General features: G+C 35.8%; 1 protein-coding gene across 1 annotated transcript in view; it reads left to right on the forward strand.

Annotated features, from left to right (window-relative positions):
* The first annotated feature begins 3012 nt into the window (after positions 1-3012).
* LOC139130649 (uncharacterized) overlaps positions 3013-22372 on the forward strand; it is a 34212-nt gene continuing 14852 nt past the window's right edge. The window contains exon 1 of the mRNA XM_070696391.1: positions 3013-3406. The gene's annotated coding sequence lies outside the window, so the exon portion shown is untranslated. The remainder of the gene's footprint in view (positions 3407-22372) is intronic.

Consider the following 22372-nt stretch of genomic DNA (forward strand, 5'->3'; position numbering starts at 1 on the left):
TACCTATATCTACTGGTACAAAGTGACATATCTTCACCTACTGGTACATAGTGATATACCTACATCTACCGGTACGTTGTAATATACCCTCATCTACTGGTAGATTGTGATATACCTACATCTATTTGTAAATTGTAATATATACCTACATCTATTGGTACATTTTGACATACCTACATCTATTGGTACATCGTGATATACCTACATCTGCTGGTAATTTATGGGAAAATGTACAAATTATCTGTAAGATGCTCCCAATAAAGGCAAAGTACTTAAATTGACAGAATAATAGTGGGAAGGGGGCTGAGGGAGAGGGCTAGTGCATGTAATTGAGTGGGTGTATCTATGCTTGCAATGTAAGGATATCGTAAAAAGCATTAGTCAGTCCATGTCAGCGGAGCGAAGCGTTCATGAGTAGGAGTATTGGTTTAATGGACAGGAATGCACATTTTAAGTTTAAAATGCTCAAATATGGAGAGTGTGAATGAAAAGACACTGTGCCGAGCAGTAAAAGGTAACTACAAGAAGGGACAATGTCTCAACTTGAAATGTCAGTCAATATAATTACTATGTCTCGTTTGGGGAGTTGACGGTAAAACTGTTGACGTCATTGCAGTGACAATGCGATCGTGTGTGCAATCTGTTGATTGGTTTGGATGTGTGGGCCATCCAATAACCAATTTTAGTAATCTCTAGTCTCCTTAATTATGTTATGAACAGTCATGATATATTCATTACTATCCTTGGCAAGGAAGGACTGTTCACTGAAGTCTACTGTTTCCAATTACTCCGGTTTCCGGTCGATGAACAATGCATCAAAAGGTAAAATTTACTGAGCAATGCTAAAAGATTGCAATGTTTGAAGAAGGACAAGAAAGACGCCGAAATGCTGTCTTGTTAAAAGCTTTGATAAAACTCTACAAATAATGAATAATGTTTATAACATTCAGAGTTTGGAACTGAATTCCCGATGAAATTTCAATATTCACTAGGGAAACAGGATTTCTGTAATACACCTCGCATTAAAAGACTATCATATATTACTTTTTTTGAATTTTCGGTATGTCGATTTTGAAAATAGAAGGCTGAATAGGCTGAATCCATCATTTTGACTGTAAAACAGAAAAGGTGAATTAGTGGATAATGACAATTACATAAACCCTGAAATGGATATTTGTTCATTCTGCTTAACAAACGGGCCTAACCGTTTAGAAGTTAACATCTGCATCTGTACTCGGTACGATGGATTATATTGTAAACAACTGTATCCACATCCACATCATTAGAACGGCTGCTTAAATAAATATTTTTGTGTGAAAATGGACCGTTGCTGTCCATCATTATACGTTTCTTGGTAAATCCAGGTGAATATACTGCGTGGAGTGCACCTGTGTTAATGTAAATATGTTAACTGTAGCAAGAAACAGCTGGCTAATCATTTGATAAATCCACACTTGTTCCACTCTGCAGTGTGTCTTTCAAAGACTACGTTTCAAAAAGATGAAAACACCATTTCATTGAAAAGCCAAATCGATATGAGAGCCAACAGTCATCTAATGTAACCTATGTCGAACTAATAATCCAAAGTCATTTTTCATAAATTGGAAAAAGTTACCTGTTGGTCCACCCAAACAAGCTTATCAGCTATACAAGTAAACTATCTGATAAAGCAAGTGCCTCTTTTCTACACATGTCCTTGTGGTAAAGGTTTTGACACAGCGCACTTGGGAAATAAAATAAGTTCTCTCCATTGTACATTTCTAGGCGACTGGTCTTATCTTTCGCAATGGAGAATACAGTTATTTATTCAAGTTCGAACGAAAAGAACAATTATCTAGGATTTCTTTCGATCCAGTCGCTAGTCGTAAATTAAAATCCCGAAACGGATCATTTTACAAGTTCACGACAAATGAGTGCAGACATAATCACAGCATCTCCTCAAAACTCTAATGTGAAGCATTGGCTTCCAATGTTAGAAACATTCAAAAGAACTATAAAACTAATGACTGCCGACTTTATTATCATTTCTGCAAATCCCAAGGGTGTGATGAATGCGATTAGATATTAAAACAGCGTATTAATTAAAATGGATAATTTGAGCAATAAATATATATAATATAACCATAATATCAACACAATAGCAGTAGCTGACAAAGAGAGATCTCCAGGGAACTTAATTGCACATTGTGGTTCTAATATCATTCTGTGTAATTAAATTTTTATTAGGAACTGTATCTTCAATTAATCCAGACAGTAACTTGCAAATAAGTATGGTTGCCGGAATGAATAAAAAACGTTCTGACATCATGACGTGTAGAAGATTTTTTAACATTATCTTGTCAGTCACTTAGTCCATCTCTGTGTTTATTGAGTTGCGTTGCTACTACAATTCTTTAATGTCTTCGCTCCAAATCATTAACTGTTCCAATACTTTGAATTTTACCATTACTTTGACTTTTTACATATCACTTATTTGTGCATACTATTGATATTGAAGTTTACAGAGAAGACTGACAAGCTATGGTAATCGATTTAGTAGAAACAAAAAGACAAAGTTGATATGTGTATTTTAATTAGCTTACACATCAAGTGAAAGAGCTCATAAACTGATGAGTATTTTTCTAAATCACATGTTTCTTGCCCCTGACGTTCAGAACAAACATTTGTGACTGTAAACATGTTTACTGATATGAAGTGGTTACGGCCATCGAATGTTTTTAATTGACACTTAAAACAACGGTCAGTTTTGTAAAGTCAATCTGATCGGTGAAGTTTGCTGTGGTTGCAACAAAGCCGTAATGTATGTCATAACTGACATAACATCATCATTTAGTCTATGAAAAACAACAAGATACCCTTCTTTCAAGTTTAGAAACTGCTTTTCCGAGTGAAAACTACTGCGGAAGTGACGTCAATATTACTATTAATAGCAATGTAAGGAGGCGCTATGCGCAGATGGTCAGCATGATCATTGGTTACCCTGGCAACATCATTTGTTACCTTAACGACATCACTTCGTCATATCAGTGCACAAGTATGTGCAATCGTATTTGCTCACATCGCAAAGTGGGTGTCATTCCTAAATCTCTATTCGCTGGTTGTTGTTGGCTGAGAACACACAGCGCCTACAAGATTGATTGACGACTTCGCCTTCAGAGCATGTCAGTCGCTGCCATACTTTAAATCAGCTTGTTCTTTGCAGTACTTTAGGCTCTTCACACAAGATATAAAGTTAGCTTGACTCCAGCAAGAAAGAGAACACAAGGCGCTCGACGATTTCTGCGGCAGAAGTCTATGTTCCACTTTTTCAGCCAACAAGCATGCTGCTTTTACCAGTTTTAGTTAGTGTTCTAGCAATCTGTTCTACTATAGCTACAAACAAAAAAGTGACAGTATATCAAGTGAGGTAAGTCTATATAAGACAATTTGATGTATATAAAGCAATTTGTGTGCCATACTTTTAATCAGCTTGTTCCTTGCAGTACTTTAGGCTTTTTTGCAATTTGGATCAACATCGCCTTCAGCAATCTATAGTTGGAGAGATATTTGGTTTTGGCAATTAATGACAAAAGAACATCCTGGAACGTGAGCGTAGAAATAATACACTTCGCGTTGTGTCATCAAATTGTTTAAATGTTGAAGAGTCGTGATGTGCTATGTTGATTAGACCCAGATATCAACTACTCAGTCTTACTACATATTGTGTCATCAAAAATTTTCAAGTCTTGCTGTTCAGTGGATGGAAAAAGAAAAGCTGAGCACAGGTTCATCAGCAAAGCTCTTTTCATAAACCTATTGAATTATATGAAGTAAACGTTTGTGACTCTATCAACCTTACTGCAGTGCCAACTGTGGCATGTCGGTGTAGATAGCTCGTCACTTCATCAACTTGAATTTGGGCTCATGGGTTTAACTCGTAATTACAAAATCATTGAGTTTTCCTGACGAATCATTAGTCTGCGAGAAAATTAGCTGCAGTTTTGCTCGTTAGGCCAATTCAACGACCATGTTGCCGTCTGTTGGTCAGATAATTCGATGAAAATTGAAATCATGATAGATTATACGAACATCAGCTTTGCTAATGATACGGTTACATCCACCCTCCAAGTCACCACGCGTGAGAATTGGGAAATCCCATAAATTATTAGGGATGAATTATTCCAGCTCAGAGATTTCGCCTAAAGTTAGACGAGATCGGTCGAGTAGAAGCAGCCCTGCTGTTTACGACTGCCGGCTATTACATGTAACAAGCTGCTTGACATTACTAATAACGTAATGTGTTGAATTCGACGGCAAAGACTATGCCTAGCTAGATAGACAAATGTGATGTGACGAAAAGGCGCTTGATTAAAATTTCGAAAAAAAGACATTTTGACATAAAGTTGCAGTAGAAACTGCCATTAAACCGAACTTGACAAAACGTTCAGGGAAAAAGGAAAGAGCAAACTTGGTAATTTATATGATGCCGTTTCGAATTCTTCTACTGAATCACATTCCTAAGTGTGTTCTTTAAAATATCGCTGTGTCAATTTGTTCAGGCATGGCACCTACGACTTCCTGTTACTTCAATACAAACGTCTAGCTGTATAGTCGAAGTTTAACCTGTTCTCTGTTGTTCTGTATTTCATCTCTATGATGCTTCGAATTACTCATTTCAGTAAACTCCAAGCATCTGGACCTTTTTACACATAGTATTTTCATTTTCGACATCAGTTTTAATGCTTTTGTCCAAGTTGGAATTTGCTTTTTAGATTTCCTAAATGGTAAATTCACATTTAATATTGAAGAATAAAAAAAAGATCAGCATCACATTAATGTAGCACTATTGACTGTAACAGTAGATTCTGTCGTATCATTTGAATTGCATTGTTATTATCAAAATAAATCCGATTGAACCATCTCGCATTATTTTATATAAATTAATTTTTGAAAACAGAGTAGAAAATAATTTCATTGTAAAGCAAGCGAGCAAACAAAAACAGAACAAGTTGAAACTGAATTTTAATAAACCCGATAACATTGAAAACATGTTCACACTGATGCTATCGTCGTCTGTAATTTGTAGTTTCTAAATTCGACGCATACTGTACATGACACTTTGGCAAACGTTTTGAAAAAAAATTGCGTAGACGAACAAAAGCATCCTTATCTCTGTTTCTGTGGCTGTATTTTGCAAAGAGAAGTCATTTTCAAATTTTAATATTTCTTTACAAAATGTGATAATTCTGTGCGGAAATTTAACTCTCTCATCCTGCTGATACTCTGTGCCATGCTATTGTTCTGTAACAGTTTAGCCTGGCTATGTTACTCCCATTGTAACCATGTTTTATCGCGCCAATACGCTACATAATTTTAATCACGGTTTTATCATGCTAATGATCTTTATCACTTAAATCTTGCGTCAATATGCCATGCCGTACCACGCTGCACATGTGTCATTAAATTATCGTACGTCGTCACATCGCATGAGAGTAACGTACGCCATCTAAAAGTTATCAAGCTGTTTAAAGATGTTTATTGCACTTTACCGAACTCACAGATAATGTTAATTGTTCATGATAATACCTAAATATTGAACCAAAGATCAACTTTCATCAGGCTTTTAGTCTATAGTATTATGTGTGTACGAAATAAAATAATTTAGGAAAATGAAATAATTTTAAACAGAACGGTTAATACGATCCTTCAATGATCAATATTCATCTGAAATCATAATAAATCGGAGTTCATTCACCATAGCAACCCCACTATGTCAACGATATATCGGTATAACCATAGTAACGTTTGGCAGTGCGTATTGATCAATTGTAGCGGTTTTTGGCTCAAGTCCTGTATAATTATTTCAAGTGAGCTTAAGTTTGAGTACAAGATTGCTGGAGATTTTTATTAAGTCTTAGAGTCCCACAAAGCCGGAACTATACATTTACACCATTATTGAATCATTGTTGTACATGCTTAGAATTCACCAAGGACGAATTCAGAATGCAGTATTAATATCTCTTCTCTCACATGCCTGCTTCCAGTGGTTGAACTACAATAGATAAAGGTAATATTGGATTGAGCTTTTGAAGCGAATGGGCACCTGTACATATTACTTTCATTTAGGCCCGGTCGATAATTGTATTGAGACACGGCGAAATTGAAAACATCAAAGCACAGTAATAACACCAACGTTGTGTCGCTTTAATATCATTTCCCCAGTACGCGATGAACAGTTCAGGTGATGTTTTCAAGGAAGAAACTAATTCTAAATTTAAACGCCAAGTACCTGTTGAAAGAAATGACACCGTGTAACAACAGACCTTTCAAGCATATTTTGGCATACTAAGTTAATGTTTCGTCCATCATGGAACTAAGTGACTGCCACAGCAACGGGTAATCAAATTTGTCGTCGCTTGTATCGTAGTCGAAGATGAAACAAGGCCTCATTGGCACTTCGTGATGTCTTACTCTCAAAAACAGACTATATTGTAGGGAAACGTGGTATAGATAATAGCTTTGTTTTCGTGACCAATTACTTCAGCGGTCTGTCTGTCTACAATTTTCTGTTTCAAATAAAGGGTCTAGAGTGTACCATTGTGTTCATCTCAACCAACAATTGCAACTGTATAGCTGAATCCTACTCATTGTATGTCAATATAGTAAATTTAACAATCCTAAACATAAACTATTCAAGAATGCTGTACATGACAACTATTGCAACAAAATAAAGGACTTGCACTAAAATCAAGAGGGATGTAAAGGAAAGAATTTTACGTCAGATCTTGCCGGAATGAACAATACTTTATTGACAACAATTCTGCAGTATATCTGACATATGACTTGTTGTTTCATCGTCGTGAGTAAAACTAAAGCCGACATGCAGGTTGCATAGATTCGACAGACATACATTCTGTGTCAAATTCTAGATTTTTCATAACGCTGACAGCCAAACTTAGTAATGTCTAGCCTTCAATCCGACCTCAATTTTATAGTCAACAGGTAAACGAATCTCACTTATCAAAATGACTTTTCTTTGTTTCACTGAGGAACGATTATTTCCCGATGGGAATCGCCAGACGTTTTCCTCCAATATTGCAGGTGCATTTTTCATTGTCAACCAGTTTATTCATCTGTGTTCAGCAGAATGACAACACTGTGTTACATAAAAAGCACCATTCCTTCATAAAGAGCGAGATTAAACAAATTGTGGAAAACATACAAATGTTCAGCCATTCGATGAGAATCGTTTTGTATAGAAGAAGCTGCCAAATGGTGATATCATCCGAGGAGCCTTGCAGGTGGACACAGCCTTCGTTTTCCTTAAATTTCAACAATATCGGATATCAAACCTTACGCACATTACGATCGGCAGTATCTTGATGTCTTTAAAATGGCGTTTTCCTGTCGACAGATGCTGTCACATCGAGGATGAGGAAACTCATTTTTAGTAATGTCTTGCCTTCAATCCGACCTCAATTTTATATACATACATACATACATATATAATATATATATATATATATATATATATATATATATATATATATATATAATATATATATATATATATATATATATATATATATATATATTATATATATATGCTGTTGTCACCTGTTATGGGAACATATCACTACTTTTGTTATCATGAGTTTGAACGATTGAAAAGTTAAGGTTTTACACAATAGACTTTTGAATCTGAACAATATACAGAAGTTATGACTTACGATCGATTGTTCCATAGTTTTATGTGTACAGCTTTGCTAAAGTCCGTACAGAGGACTTGATCTTGAAATTTCACTTCCGTAGAGTTATGTAGATTGCACTTCAGAAGATGTGGTCTCTTGGTTAATGACAACCATACACCACCGTTAAGGTTAATATTACACATTGGGGATTTGGCTGAGCGGTTTTGTCTGTGGCTTTCTCCACTAGGTGATTGGGTACTGTACGTTGTGAGTTCGAACCCGATTGAAACCACCGTATATTACACAACGTCTATCTGGGTCCCGACTCAAAGCCAAAAAAACACACACATCATTTCGCGATTCGACATATTTTACGCCGTTTGAGAAAACTACATCAACTGACAAAATTTCAGAACATTCCACTGCTTTCAATTTATTTTCCAAGATAGATCTGTTCATAAGTTTACAGTGGAAAATCTCAACCGCAGGGATTGAGAACGCCCATAATATAAGTGTAGGTAGTTATTGCTATTTTGTCGTGCCGACAAAAGGAAGTCTAATCAACTGGCTTTGTATTTTCGATTTTACAGCTTGATATTTTCATCATTTTGAATACACTGATGGCAATGATATCGTTTTTAAAGTAGAAAAGCGTGTAATTGTCAACTGTTTCACTAAATGAAATTATTCATTGCATTTAAGGAATATCCATGGTGACAAACGCTAAAGTCTGCTGATATGTGTTTATTGTTACGCGGGAACGCTGGAAATCATAGAAGTGTCATGGGCCAAGTGATTTCTTTGAGCTTTGGTTGTCGAGTCAACGCTGGCGCGATGATCTTCGTCTCGTACCTCCGCCTTCCCTTTAACGCAGTTCGATTGTCAACGGATGGTGGTTCCTGGCCAAATTCATTCAGCGACCAGGGTGCCGTCTGAAACGCGATTAACCATATTTCAACAATTTTCCTAAATTTTGAAACACAGACCACGTTCCTTCATTTCCACATAAAGGAATAGTTTTTATAATAACAAAGCAAAAGTACCAAAACCGGCAGAGTGAGTGAGTGATTGAGAAAACAGTAACACCAATTGTTTTTCATGCTTCGGAGACTGGTTCATGTATTACGCTAAATAAATTCTCTTGATTTTTATGCGTGTCCAATAGCATTTTAATTTTGGTTTCAGTTGAATTTTAGAGGATTAAGGATGTGTTATATTTGTGTTGGCGATACTAGAGTATCCAGGAAATGTCAAAACATCCAAAGAAAGTAAAAGTAATAGTATGTCCGCTCAGTAGACAGTTTTAGTTGCATCAGCTTCTCAACAATATTATATCGAATAGGGTTTCTGCACGAAACTTTGCTATTACTTATCACTGTCATTAAAATGTGCATTAACAAATTAAGTTATATCAAACATATTTCATTGGACTGTGTTGGCAACGCCTTCGATAACCAATCACTTGCTTCCATTGCAGACGATTCGAAATTTCTTTCTCGTCGTTTGTGATATTAGAATGCCGTTGAAGTGTAAAACCTCTAAACTCTACACATCGTAATTTTGTTCTATGTAGCACGGATCTACTCCATTCCAATTTCCTCATATTGTTTGTCCATCTACTTTCCAATCAACTTGACACATTTTTCAAAGTGTAAACATTTCAGATGCAAATTAGTACGTATGCATTAGAATGGGCAACTCCATTGACTTGAACATGTCACTTGCTCTCTGTAATAACAAAAAAAAAGATAAAATCATTTAAAAATTCTTTGAAAGGGATTACAAAGTAAACAGAGGAACTTATTTTTCTCCTAATAGGTCATAGATTATGAAATCTCTTATTGGAGATATTGAAATACACATCAAAAATGAAACGTTCATTTGATATAAAATTAGTGCCTACAGATTGCAACGGATCAAAACGGTTCAAGACAAATTTTGGTAAATTCCTGTGGTCATCAGTCAAATATATATTCATACGGCTATTACACTGTTTAAAATGATCACAGAACACGTGAATTCAGCATAATTGATAGATTGAGAAAAATTAACTTTATTACAGCCTTTTCCTATGCGCCTTGTAACCAGGACATAGAAAAGGCAGCACTGATAAGTTACTCAGGAAGTCTGTGATGGACGGTCCCCGTAAAACCTTGATATGCTTCGGACGATACGTGTATGTATAAATTAGTCTACAAATGCACCATTGAATATACAATTCCAATCGTATAAAAAAAGTAATGGGTAGTTGTTGGCATTAATCTATGTAAACTCGTCTATGATGTCCGAAATTGTTTTATCATAAACTTCTATTGGTCTGAATTCATTGAAAGTTCCGTCTCCCTGCCCTAACGTATACGTTTCTGTTAAAAGTCACATACGTCACTGATGTTGATGTGTTGCTTGGTTAACCCGACAATATGACAATCCTAGCTGTTCAGTCTGCTATGTATAGATGCAGTTTCTTTAGTTTCGTTACTTTGTTTCTGCACCTCTTATGATCTGGGTAGCATATTAACCTGTTCTGTAACCATGTCGACTTTACTGCCGCTCACGGTGATGTGTTTAGTTTCGGTGCGAGACCATATGTCTCACTTTTGTCCGGAGAAATGAGAAGAAGAAAGACTGTTGGAAGAAAAAACGAAACAGTTGTGACAATTTGCAGTTGACTTAGAATTCAGAATGCGGTTTATGCACAATAATGTGCAAATATATATATATATATATATATATATATATATATATATATATATATATATATATATATATAATATATATATATATATATATATATATATATAACCGTACTCTCTGTGCCCAAGTTCAGAGGTTGCCATAAAGCCATTATGGTGATAACCGGGAGGGCACATTGTATACATCTTGTGTTTTTGTATATATATATATATATATATAATATATATATATATATATATATATATATATATATATATATATATATATATATATATATATATATATATAATACACACACACACACACACACACACACAACTATGTGTGTGTGTGTGTGTGTGTGTGTGTGTGTGCTGTTTTCCATTTCAATACAATACACGTATATATATAGAATACAAACGTTGTCAAAGTTCTCACTATATAATGATCTTTGCATTTCATGTAAAAATAATGAAAAAAACCATGACAAATAAACATGAAAGCGTTGTTTATTGTTTTTTGCTCATTTCCTGAAGGAATGGTTTTATTGTGTTCTGTCGAGTCTTATCATTACAAAACGCCTCGGCATCAAACAGATTTCTTTATCATGTATTATATCACGACCTAAGACTGTATTGGCTCGAATAGGCTTCTGGATGTTTTTGTTTATTTTTGCTTGTGTCTAAGTGTGAGGTTATATTGACTGATGACTTAGTTTGAAAGAGATGGTTTACCACTTAACTGTGTTTGTTTAGTGTTTTATTTAGGTTTGAACAAAACAGAGTATCTCGAAATTAGAGTGAAGGTTTCTTGTTTTCATTAAAGTGTAAAGAGAAAATGCCTGGTGAATATTTTCTCTCGAAAAATTAAGCATCATAAAAATATTCACTCCCGTGATCGCGGAAAATGGTAATCGGATTTTAATCCCTAATTGGAGACGGGACAGATGCACTTATTGCCCTAAGAATACGACATTGAACAGATGTGTAATTGTGGGATGGTCGTTAATTACGATTATGTTAAACCGTGCTTGTTTGCATAATAATTATGTGCGGTCAGTAATGGGTGATAAAAAAAGAATGACATTGTAAATTCAATGAGGTTGTAGTCATTTAAGTTAAAATTTATGACATTTTAGTTGAAATATCATCGGAACGTTTTCAAAGGTATTTTCAACTCGTATCAGCATTCTAATGTTTCCATGGCTACGGTTACTGCTTTCATTTGTGCTATCTGCAGCTGAACATGATAACTGATTAAACACTGACTTTTCGTTGATGTGTGCCCTACCATGCTCGGGCGGTAATGTATGTGTCGTTTGCCCTCATGACGAGTCAGAATCGACACAATGGTGTGATAGCAATGGAAAATGCAGCACTGATAAGTTACTCAGGAAGTGTGGTGGACAGTCCCCGTAAGACCTTGATATGCTTCGGACAATACGCATATGTATAAATTAGTCTACATATGCACCATTGAATATATGTGTCACTAGTCCTCATGACAAGTCAGTATGGTGTGATAGAAATGGAACGCATTTCGGAAGAATTCCTGCCGCTTACATGTTTAAAACTGCGGAGTTCGTTTGGCGTGTGACGGGCTTTGTACCTAGCTGCTATCCAGTATATTAAGCATTACAACAGAAAAAGTCAATTGTCGTGCCCAACTTTCAATTATCAGATTGAAGTGGGTGTACCTAGGACAATATAATAGACTCAAGATACTAGATGAATTATAGTGTTTGCCTATGAAAATAAGACTGGTAATTTGATCGAACTATATATCGCTGAGTTATCATATCAGATTGTTGTATTTTGAAACTTTGAGACGATTCCTGAAAGCGATGATATCGTGTCTGAATACTCTGCTAATATGAAACGTAAGCTTACAATGTTGTCCGTAAAACGTGCGACAAACAATTGTGAGCCATAAAAAACTAACTATGCTCGCTGAAATCGAAGACATGTTGTTTTAAACCCTGGAGTTGGTAGTGAGGATACGATTTATGTTTAAAAGTTTCCACATTTTATATTATGAGTTTGTAACTTATTTCTATTGTGATGTATAACAAAGCATTCCGGCATCAATAAACTTCAAGAGAGACTTAAAGCGTGGCTCTGTTGAATAAAGAGAGATTTCGATTGTTATATATGGTCAGTTTGTCAAGGCCAAATTTGATAGTGTTCTACCCAGGAAGTAGTGACACACAGTTTTCAGTTTGTTGCTCCTCTTGTATTATGCAAATGTAACATGTGGTGACTCTTTTTAAAAAGTTTATTCATAGTCGGATTGCGTGGTCTGCAACTTTTCTGTCCAGGACAAACACCTTCGATCATTGCCAATGCTTTCTCTGTCGTTGTTCCATCTCTGATTCTAAAATTAATGTCATCCTTGACCTGATTTTTTGTTAGAAATATATGATTTTTTGTTTCTCTTCTAATGAAATATCAATAACAGACGTTACATCTGAGTTATCGCCAAGTGGAGTTATTTGTCTTACTTGTTTTGTCAGAGTTAATTGAAATTTAATTGAATTCGATGTCGACTTTGACATCATTTATTCAAATGAGGGTTACAAGTTGGTTATCGGCCTCCTTACCTGGTTAATCTTAGTCCACGTGTATTGTAAACTCGGTATGTTTCCGCGATTATCGGCGAACGAAGTAATACTCCCTTCTGGTTTCAAATGAAATGAAACGCGGGTAGAGGGGACGCAGACGTTTAAAGGCAAAGACAGTAAAACAGCCATTTTACTGGAATCTACAGTACATTAGCTGAACACATCAAATATATATGAAGTATAGTCATTGCGGATGACATATACTTTGTAATGCCTTGATTCTCGTCAGTTACTACAGACTGAAAGTAGAATTTATTGCACAAAGAGTTGTCAATGATATGTTAGTGCAATCTGGATTATGACTGATAGATATCAACCAAAATTACACTGATTTTAGGAGCTCATCTGAGGCCAATTTCCGTTTCTTCCTCGTCATTGCGTTCGTCGCTTGTTCTTCGAGTCTCTTAAAAACACTGTATATTAACAGGGTTGAAATCTGTACAGAGACTGAAGGGCAACACGTTTTCAACGTGTCATTGATAAATCAGTGTATTTTTCCTAATCCCTTTGATAACAGATGATCGGAGCCATGATGATCATAATAATCTGCTAGCCATACGCTGTGACATCGCTACACTATGATTCATCGAAATTCTTGCGACAAATTAAAATTGTTCGACCCATACGAGAAGAAAAAGTGCATCGCCGCTCGCGTCTAGGAAGAGGTTTATCTGTTGTACTGTTATACTGACAACAGGTGTATGGTAGATGAAGAAAAAACGAAGTTGTGCATGCACAAAAAAGTGTTCGTAGAAGATTAAAGTTACGTTTTTTTTACGTTTTACTAGCGACAAGCAACATTAGGAATTTTGCCACATATTAGTGAACTGGTGACTGATGAGAGAAAAGTACCTAAATTTTATGTGGCGTTTTCAGAGATTTTGATCGAACACAACTTTTTTCAGTTTCCAAAAATATTTATACAAACTACACGTTCGGCTAATTTCTCAGTGAATGCAAAAAAGGGCAGATATTCTGTGGTGGGCAAGTTGTCACGTAAAAATGTATCGGTTTTGTAGTTGAAATGAGGGAAGCGAAACCATTAGGCGTTATCTTGGGTGTGCATACTGAACGAAGCCGACGCACGGAGGGCATACTGTAACACATTGGAAGGCGAACAGTACTCAGCATGAATGCCTCTCCAACTATTACTTGGTTTAGAACTGTGTGAAATTACCAGAACAACGTTTGGAAGAGGTATTTTAATTGCAGCTGACTATTGAGTTATCGCAGACGAACATACTACCACGATCATGATATTTTTTATATGAAAGTAATCTCGGGAATAGCTGTGAAATTTAATTGTTCGGATATGAAGCTGCTCAGCGAATGATATCTCTACTATTGTTAGGATTTACGGCATAATTACCATTATGCGTATTAACTCTGCGACATGCCGATGAACTTTTTTCTACACAAGCCCTTACCTTTATCACGAAATTAAACAACATGGATTTTGGGATTTGGCCATATAGAAAAAAACTTTTCCAATTTTACAGTTTTGTATTCATCTTTTCTACGAGTATTGAAGACAAACATTTACTTTACAAACAGTAGATACAGACAGACACTCTGTCGCAAATCATCAAGTGAACAGCGTTACTCTTTGATTTAACGTTGATAATGTATGAAGCAGTTTTGTAATCCAACGAACGCGTAGGACGCACCGCTGTCTCTACAAAAAAGATACATCTTCCTATCTGTTCGTTTAAAAGTGTCAGGCTAAGTCAACTTTCAAATCTACCTTGCATTATTGTAATAACAGAACACGTAAATGCAGCAGAGGGCAAGAGTAATCATTTTGTCATGTAACATTATGTGATGACATCATGCCGCGCCAAGACATCAAATAATTGTGGTTTTCATTTTCAATTTCGACAGTTCTAAAGCCAGTCCATTTTCATCAACTTCAAATACTGATCATTTGCAAAACATGTTAAGCCAAAGTAATACTGATTTAAAGCAAGAAAAACTTTACTAAAGAAGATGAAATATTCTTAGCAACGAGTACACTCATTACTTTAACGCAGAAAGTCATATGTTCTTGACAGCTTAGTTTCGTAAAAGGGTTATGTGATGACAGTTAGCCATTAGCAAATTCAATATTCCATCTTCAAACTTCAGATTTCAGCTATACATGTAAGTTACAACGATACTGATCACTTTCGTTACACATTTGCAACATTTCGACCATAAAAAACTTCTCGACATCGTCTTTTAAAGTTTTAAGTCTGATAAATATGAAACAATCTTCATTTTAATGTTTTGGCACATAACAAGCATTGGCGGTTGCGTGAAAAATTTATTTAGAGAAATTCGGACAGGTGAACAGAGAATGTGTAATGTGGCATTTGACAAGTCAGAATGATGCAGTGAGAAATAATTTGAAATATTTTATGTAAACAAAACTTTTTGAGCAGACAAGGTACAGACCATTGTAGATGGTGATATCATATACGAAGATTGAGAGGCGTTTCACATTAGTTAACCAAAAAGATGAGAAAGATTGATATATCAAATACATTTATATTGTGAAATAATCCACCACCTGCAAACATTTTGATGTTAATCTGACATCATCATCATCGGCATTAAAGCCCAGTATCACAGCCAACTATTATCAAGAATCTACTCAGCAAAATCAGGTAACAAAGCTCTGAAACAACATTTGCAAATATGACCTTGACGCAATTTAATCAAATGACAAGATAAAGTGTAACGCTAAAACAAATGATTATGCGAAATCTGCGACACAATACCATGAACAAAATGCTAAAATGAAAGCAGAGAGCGTTATGAGAGAGAGAGAGAGAGAGAGAGAGAGAGAGAGAGAGAGAGAGAGAGAGAGAGAGAGAGAGAGAGAGAGAGAGGGAGGGGGAGGGGGAGGGAGAAAGAGAGAGAGGTGTACGTGTCTTTTGGTATCGTGCAAGTCTAATGCATTCACTATAGGCTGTAAAAGACCAAGCATGGCAAAGTATGGAAACGGGGAGGGTTTTCCAAGTACGTTAGGGAGCTTTCAGTAATTATAGGGTGGGGTGGGCCGGGGGAACTGGGGGGAGGGTCACTTTTTAGAAAACAGTTCAAGGGGGAGGGTCACTTTTTATAAACCTATCTTAGGGGGAGGGTCACTTTTGACAGAAGCTGATTTTATGGCCAAAACTTTGATTGTCCATGTGATATTTCCTGAATAGAAAATCACCAACAAAATACGTACACATAATAGACCGCCTTGCATAGTAAATTGACATTTCAGTGAAATTCCAAAATCAAATTTCTTACACAACCATAGACTTGTAACCACTCTAGTCTAATCAAGAACAATAATCAAGCATACTTTAATGCACAGATTTATCTAATTTTGTACTGAAAAAAATTATTCATAGTTTCATCATCCGCCGCTATGCATAGTGAATGGACATTTCCAAAATCAATTTTCTTACACAACCATAGACTTGTAACCACTCTAGTCTAATCAAGAAAATTAATATCAATAATCAAGAGTACTCAAATGGAAAGATTTACCTACTTTTGTATTGGAAAAAACTATTCATAATATCATCATAGACACCACGGATAGTGAACCAATTTTTTAGATGAAATTCAGAAATTTATTTCTTGTACACAAATGCACATTTTACTTTCCTATTCAAGCAAAGTACATTTAAATACATTATAAAACATATATAAAATACAGTTATAGCATGTTTTGTGGGGGTAAATTGTCAATAATTTGCCTGATAGACTTCCATGTATTATGATTTGATATTTTTAGATGAAGCACTAAATCAGCTACATCTTGCCTTCTTATAGTCGCACAAAATATGGTGACCCTCCCTCAAATGTATGAAATACCATATCTCTTCAAAAATTCTTGCGTGATAAATTGCGACTGTCCCTCCAAAAACACCAGCCCTCCCCTCTGTAATTTGTCCCTATCATAACAATTGAACCAATTGTTATGTAAATTAGCTGATACTGTTTTAGTTATTCCTAGGGAGAATACCGCAGTGGTTGGGGGGAGGGTCAAGTTTTAGAATGTCGGACAAGGGGGAGGGTCACATTTTAGACTGGAGGTTAGGGGGAGGGTCACATTTTACGGTACAGGTGTGCGCGAAATTCCCCCGGCCCACCACCCTGTAATTACTGAAAGCTCCCTTATTGAAGAAATATAACAATACCACACTTGCCCGTAAACAACTTGTGATTCCTATTCAGCACCTAGTTGCTCAAGGAAACACTCTTTGCTGCCTGTGCGATCATCTGTGTCTGTCTATCGATCTGTCTGTCTGTCTGTCTATGTTGTGTGATAGGTAGGTGTACATCAAACTAGTTCTGAAAACGACGGAGAGATTGCCAAGTTTCATATACAGCATTGTATGATTTGTACGGCGGCCAGCATGTGTAGCTCTAAATTAATTTTTGCTTGGACAAAACATCGAATTTCTAATTTCTTTAAATAAATTATTGAAACGGATCGTTCGATATCATGGAGCTACGGATGATTTGGTAAAGCCGCGGCCTTCGCATACACACCAGTCATTCCATACTGAAAATGATAAAAACCATCGATACCCGCCAACAATTATCATCAAAGACTGTCACAGTATTTAATAATTTGCATTGATCCCACCTACTTCTATTGTATGGTAAGAACACAGGAATTCATAAATGGTCGGAAAATAATCCCTTATTTTGGTATCAAATAATTAATAAATCATGATTTCTCACAGCAATTCTGTGCTTGCTGTCATATCGTGCCCGGGCCCGCTGCTGGGCGACCAAGTTGAGCCTCAAAAACCATGACGTCATGGTTCACAGTCAAGACGAGGCTGCCGCGTATGATTCGCGTCAAAATTATGATCAGGTACGCTCACAATAGCTTTTGAATCGATACACGACAGCCGCTATGCGGTAGGCATTACTCATGCATATCACACGGCGGCCGCCTTGTGTAGACTGACAAGCGACTGTGGGTATGCTCCCTGTTTTTAGTTTGTATACTCGGCCTGCATATGAACACGTACTGCCAATATGGTTATCACTAATAAGACTGAATTAAGTCAATGCTAGGACCCCTACTTGTGTGTGTAGTGGTGCATTACACGCCCTATGGAGAATAGGAAAATTCGTAAATGTTTGGATCAGCATTCTGCAGAAAAATTGGTTCACGCTTTTCGTGACGTCTCGAATCGATTACTGTAACATCTTACTTTTCGGTCTACCTGCTTATGAAATAAATAAATTACAGCTCATACAGAATTCTGCTGCTCGGCTGGTAGCCAGGATTAGGGTGAGGGACAGGTGTCACATGACTCCTGTCCTGCAGGCTCTTCACTGGCTGCCAGTGAGAGCAGCGAATTCAATTCAAAATTCTTTGGCTAACATTTAAAATTATTTATTGTAATACGGCGCCGCGCTGCCTCACTGAACTGATAACTGTCAGGATGCCGTTACGAGAAAACATGAGGAGTAATTCCAGTGTATCACTAGTTCAGCCAAAAATTAGGACTAATAAGAGTTATGGAGACAGAGCTTTCTCAGTGTGAGCTCCTAAGGTGTGGAATAAACTACAAGAGGCCATTCGATCAACCAACATTTTTAATAATTTTAAATCGCAGGTCAAAACTTACCTTTTAAAAACAGCTTTCTAGACTTATTGATTGACGAAGTGTATTTTAAATTTTGAATTTTTTACCTTTGTGTATTTCTTTATTCTAGTGGACCAAAGTATTGTATGTATCGTATTGTGTTTTATTGTATTGTGAAAGTATTTATTCAGATTTTAACTGTACAGCGTATAGAGATGGTGTATTTCTATGTTATACGCTTTAGAAGAATAAATTATTATTATTATTATTATTACTTACCATCCTTGTTTACATATTGATGGTAGGTGGTATTAATTTGACATTAGGAGAAAAATGGAAATGTTTTTTCTGAAAAATAGTGACAGAAGTAATTCACGCATTTCATGCAAATTGAATGTTGTTTGCCGTTACACTTTTTCATTAAACTTGTGGATAATTCATTCCAACAAAAATATACGGATTAAAATTTTAATTATTACAGCTTTCATTAAAATGATCAATTCACTTTTCAGCAACTAACATCGTGTTTGTCACATCAAATCTAGTTCAAGCCCTCATTTTTGATGGGTCGCTTTCATTTTGTCTCTCAAGAAAGTGGGAATATTAGTTTAAATTTGAAATATGAAGATTTGATCTAACTCTGTTGATTGTCTGTATGCATGTAGATTGTGAACAATTCCCCAAAACTTTCAAATTTCAAGTACTGTCGTATTACTTCATATACTTTTGTGATCTTACCATCATGTTGGCAAAACATGATATTACATGGCAATTTGTTGGCAAATATTAGTTTGTCCGAATACATTTTTCTTCAACCAAATGTTTTTTTCCAGTAATCTCCTCAACCACACACATTGACAGCCAATTCTTTTGCTGACAGACAGAGACTGCTGTCAATTGTACTAGCGGCCCATGTTGAAGTGATGCTCCGTTATTGCATGCAATAGAAAGTCACTGAAATACACAATTTTAATGGAAACAACCTGAGGGAAAAGGTTCATGTAAGAACTGTTTTTTTCTGTTCAGTTTGGTATCTGTATTTAATTCGCGTGTAGTAAAAAAATCGACGCCCTGCTGTTCTCCACGGAACTTTCCAGGCCAATAAACTCGGCCTCTTTCGATTAATCATTCCACCTACCCCTGCCGTCAACTGTACTTGTTCCCTTTTGCCCGCATACATACATAAACTTGTATGCGTACATACATACATACGTACATATACACATACGTGGATGCATAAATACATACATACATACATACATACATACATACATACATTAACTTGTATACGTACATACATATATACATATACACATACGTGGATGCATAAATACATACATACATACATACATACATACATACATACATACATACATACATACATACATACATACGGACATTGCTATTAATTGACGGAGTAAATGCTTTATGGTTGCCATGGTTTTCAATTGTTCTTTGCCAAATTGTCCTACGTTATATCCATTTGTCTGCCACCTGCAAACGGAGAGTATTACAGGGAATCCCTCAGTATCGGAGTTGAATTTGTAGTTGAACCAAGTGTTTAACCATTGAAGACATTCAAAGCTGTTAATTTTCGTCGTTCTCAATTTCCTTGCTCGATGATATGCGAAAAGCGAATGCTTCATTAGGTGATCAGCCAGAGAGACGTGATTGAGATCCTGACAACGATTTCATACAATCCTTCGCCTTGTAAAGAGCCAACGTGGAAATTTATGGTTTTGCACACCTCAACATGCCATTGGGGAGTTGTTTGACGGATTACCAGACACGAACACCTCATAATACTCTTCATTCACTTTGCTTGCTGCAACATTAAAAGTTTCATCGTTTTATACTGCCAACAATGAATGGTGTCTCTTTAGATGTTTTATAGCCTTTGCTGATCTTAATCAGTGTACGGCCTAGCGATATTGTACTTTATAGCAAATTACTAGTGCAATAATACCAATTTGAAAACCCAGATCGCTACTAAAACTTTTATATTTCGAAAAAAAAGAAACGGTTGAGTCGATTGGCATCACGTCGTTACGATATAACTTTTCAATGTATTAAAGAAATCTACGGTTGTATTACTTGGCATATGCTCGGTGTTCAGTTAAATCTACAATATTATGGTCGACTCGGACTTGAGCAGCTTAAATTTGAAGTGGTTGGTAGAACCTAAATTCATTTTTCTCTCTGTTTAGCGGGATACCATATGCCTTTTGTAATTGTATGACATACAAATATGTGATTCCTTGTAAATCATCGCACCAAACAGTCTCAGTATGATAGCAGTAAGGAGTTTTTCTTGCGCATGCCTAATAACCCTGTACTTCCAGGTATAGATGCCTTGCTTTAGAAGACATTCTTGTATACTGTGAAATCGTTATCGTCTTCACGGCTATTCTGATGGCATATCGAGTAGATAATCAGTAGAAAAGTCGGCAACTTGAACCATAACGACAGAGCAAGCACATTACACGGACTTAAAAGCGTTCCCCTTTTCTCCTTGACGCCTCTTTAGCGTTTGCTCCAGCTTAACAGTTTCCAGCTTATCACTTTATCAGATACATTAGACATTTTCTAAATAGCTCTTTAACACAACTTGGTTTTCAAATCCAGGATACAGAAAAGAAATTGTCATTGTCTTCATTGAAAAAAGCATACCCTGTAGCTTTATTTAAAATCTATGATGTCAATTTGCCAAGGATCAATAATGATATCGGACAAACATTGGTTCAGATATTTGAATATTTCAATCGTGTAATTGTTCTGATGATTGTTAGATTATTAAATTCACGTTAATTCAGTCAATCTGTCTCTCCTCTATTAACTCTTATCTCTTATCTTAACCCAGTAAATAGTCATATATATATATATATATATATATATTATATATATATATATATATATATATATACATATATATATATAAATTATACACAACATACATATGTATATATTTATGCATATCTAGATGTTATTTGGCATATATAACTATATATAACTATATATATTTATATATATATATACATATATATATATATATATATATATATATATGTGTGTGTGTGTGTGTGTGTGTGTGTGTGTGTGTGTGTGTGTTATACATGGAGAATAGAATTTCTGTTGATGCACAAGCTTTAACAGTCGAGGGGTCTGGTTTGACAGGTAAAATATGTGTGACCCCGGTACGTGGAATTCTGTGTACTTGTTTGTTTTAACTTCTCTACATACATGCCGTTGACAATAGTTTATATAGAAATTGGGAAGAAACAAAGCAGTAGTGGAAAAAAATGATGGGAAAATATATATAGTATGACTTTGTCGGATCTTCTGTAAAAATTGCTTTAGTGCAGTTTTATGAGAAAAGGGAAGGGGTATTTGGGAGGCTTTGAGCAGTCCGTAATCTTCTTAACATCAGTGCCTATAACTCATGTCATAGCATACACTATCTCACCAGTATTTCCCAATTTTCCGTCCAATGATAATCGAGTTATCTTACTCGACTTCTCGCTTTCATATATATCTGTTAATGGACTGTAAGTTCTCCTTTTTTGCATAGATCAGTCGAGTACCAGAATGAATCATATAATCTTTAAAGATTGTCGACGTCACAAGCTACTTGCATATTGAATGGTCCGTTCTCGATCTATTTAATCGCAGGCTGCTATGCCACTATATCAACACCATAAAAGTACACTATGTACTGGTATAACTCAGTGTATCACAATAAAAATGATGAAATATAGTATACACAAAATAACGTTATAGCCGTGAGTTCAACATACCATACAGTTGGTTATGTAAAATTTCTA

This window comes from Ptychodera flava, chromosome 4 (genome assembly GCF_041260155.1).
Source record: "Ptychodera flava strain L36383 chromosome 4, AS_Pfla_20210202, whole genome shotgun sequence".
NCBI lineage: Eukaryota > Metazoa > Hemichordata > Enteropneusta > Ptychoderidae > Ptychodera > Ptychodera flava.